Source organism: Tenrec ecaudatus, chromosome 4 (genome assembly GCF_050624435.1).
Source record: "Tenrec ecaudatus isolate mTenEca1 chromosome 4, mTenEca1.hap1, whole genome shotgun sequence".
NCBI classification, from domain to species: Eukaryota; Metazoa; Chordata; class Mammalia; order Afrosoricida; family Tenrecidae; genus Tenrec; species Tenrec ecaudatus.
Window position 1 is genome coordinate 147,059 of NC_134533.1, and position 2,942 is coordinate 150,000.

The following is a 2,942-nucleotide window of genomic DNA, read 5'->3' on the forward strand; positions in this document are numbered from 1 at the left end:
CACACACACACACACACACACACACACACACACACACACCACATAACACACCACCACCAACCTGCCTCCCTCCCTCTCTCAGCCAGGGGAGGAGCAATCTGTCCTGTCTTCAGGAACTTCAAATCCCTGAAGGAAAAGAGCAAGAGCCTGGTGTGTGTGCGTGTGCGTGTGCGTGTGCGCACAGTACCAGGGCCACCAGGTCAAGTTTCAGGAGTGCCTTGAACCACGCTTTAGTCAATGCAATCGTGCAGCCGCAGCAGCAGCAGCAGAGCCACCACCTCTGCCCGCCCCAAACCTACTAGCTCACCACCCCTGGTGCCCTCTGTTTGAAGCAGATCAATCCCTTCAAACGGACAGAAGCATCACATTGTGTTTGTCACGCTTAGGTTTTATTATTCACTGCCTGCCATCGTGTATACGGGGATAAGGGGCTGAAGGTTCAAACATACGCCCTCCCTTCCCACCCTCCTCTCGCCACGCAGACCCTCTTCCTTTGTGAAGAGAAGTGATGGAGGGATGGAGGGATGGAGGGATGGAGGGATGGAGGGAGGCAGAGAGGGAGGGATGGAGGGAGGCAGAGAGGGAGGGGGGAGAGACAGACAGTCTGACACACACAGAGACAGAAACTTCACGCAGGAGAGCCTTCTCTAGGCTCTCAGAGGAAAGGATCGGAGTGATTGAGAGTAGGAGGGGGAGCGGTGCGGTGGTCGGCCCACCGGTAGCGCCACAGCGCGCATGCGCGCGTGGCCGAAGGCTCGCCCGGACCGGGGAAACGCCCGACGATTCCCCCTAGCGGCGACGAGGAAGAAGACAAGAGATCTTCTCCGAGGCTGCTGGTCTACCCACCTTTCGCGTCCGGGGGCGGCGGCCCGAGTTTGCCGGGCGAGGCCGGCCGGCCTCGCCCGGCAAACTCGGGCCGCCGCCCCCGGACGCTCCTCCACTCTTTCCTTCTCTTCTCCCTCGCCACTCTCCGCCGCCCTGGTCGACCCGAGCCGACCCAGGGACAGGGAGACAGGCGCGCCCGCGCGCCTCTTAGCCGGCAGGGAGAGACAGACGGGATGCGCACGGCTGGCTGGCTGGCCCGCCCGCGCGCCTGTCGGGCAGCGGGGACACCCACAGACGCAGCACACACAGACGACCCCCTCAACACGGCAGACTCGGCCAGGGACGCACACCGGGCCACCAGGTGAAGCGAGCGGGCGACAAGGGTCCAACCTCCCCGCCCTCGCGCCCCATGGCCCGGAACGCCCGACCCGGGCACGCGAGCAAGCCAGCGACACAAAAAAACCTCGTGTGTGTCAAGGGCCGACTTTCACAATGACATCACAGCCACCGGATCGTGCTGCCTCTGCCTGTCACCTAACTCCCCCTCATCGCTACCCTAACCTCCCCACCAACTAACTCCCACTCCCACTCTCACTTCTTTCCTACCCTACCTACCTATGTGCTATACCTACCTCCCCAACAACTCTCACTCTCACTCTACCCTACCTATGCCCTAACTCACCTCCCCACCTAACTCCCACTCTCACTTACTCCTTCCTTCCTTCCTTCCTTCCTTCCTTCCTTCCTTCCTTCCTTCCTTCCTTCCTTCCTTCCTTCCCTATCCCCTACCTACCTACCTACCTACCTACCTACCTACCTACCTACCAACCACACACAAAACACGAAGTAATGTAACAGCTAATTTAGTCCACAACGATGCAATGCACCCGGGGGACGGGGGAGCGCGGCTCAGCTTGAATCACTTCCATTAAATAGCCTGGAAATCCTTCCTCTTGCAACGGCTGCTCCGTCCAAGGTCAAGGAAGCAAGACTGCAGAGCAGAGTCTTCCAGAGAGCGATGCATTCCGTCCAGCCGGAGGCAGCAGGCAGCAGGCAGCCAGCCAGCTGGGTCCCCCCACGCTTAGCCAGATCACCGAGCTCCAGCGACGTGTACCATCAACGCCAGCGGCACGGCAACGCACATCTGAAAGGGGGAGAAGGAAAAAAAAATCAAGCTTTAACGGCAGGATCCATGGGTCGGGCGCCCCCACACACAGGTTGTAGACATTAGCTCACAATTGGAGGCAGACAACTAGCTAAGGCAGTCACACAGTGGGGCAACACCGCCAGAGAGCGAGAGAGCCTGGGGCTTGCTGGCAGACGCATTTCTCTCTGCCCACCGGACCCAAACCACGACCTTATCACACCCCAACTCTTCTTAATGTAAGGCCAGGTTTGGCACAGTAAGCCGGATCACACCGCCCAACATAGCACGCTCGCCACCCCTTCTATAAGTGAAAGGAAAACCTCTTCGCCACCTGAGCATGAACCCACCCCCTCCCGTGTGGGCCTCTCAATGAAAACCAAGGCGAGCAACAGAGACGGTGGCGGACGTGCCGTGCCGCGCCTCCCCTCCCGCAAGTCACATCCACCCGCCTGTTGGACATCAGGGCTTCGCCCGCCCCCAACCTCTCTGCCTTCCTTGGTAACCTAATGAAAACGCCCCGCCCGCCCGGGCCACCTTGACGTAATTAATACAGACCTCGCTAATAGGCGCCGCTGAACTTTTCCCCTGCCTGGCCTGTGTTGGCCAGGCGTCCTTTGCAACACCCCCCAAGAATGTTCACCCCCGGTGGGGGGCGGGAGGAAAGACAGCCCCCTACAACGAACCCCGGGTTCCATAGGCTAAATCGGACAGCGGGGGGGGGGGGGGGGGGGAGAGAGAGAGAGAGAGAGAGAGAGAGAGAGAGAGAGAGAGATGGAAAATAACAGAGGCAGACACAGCTCAGGGGTATAAAGCTTGCTCACTCTCAGCTGCACCTGGTGGTCCCCCACCCCCCTCCCCTAGATTCAACGGGGCAGCCTAACCTTGCTCACTCTCCAGTGGGCTCAACCTCTACCACTACCACCCTGATCGGAAGCGAGCGGGGTCCTTCCTCCCTCCCTATGGTGGCACA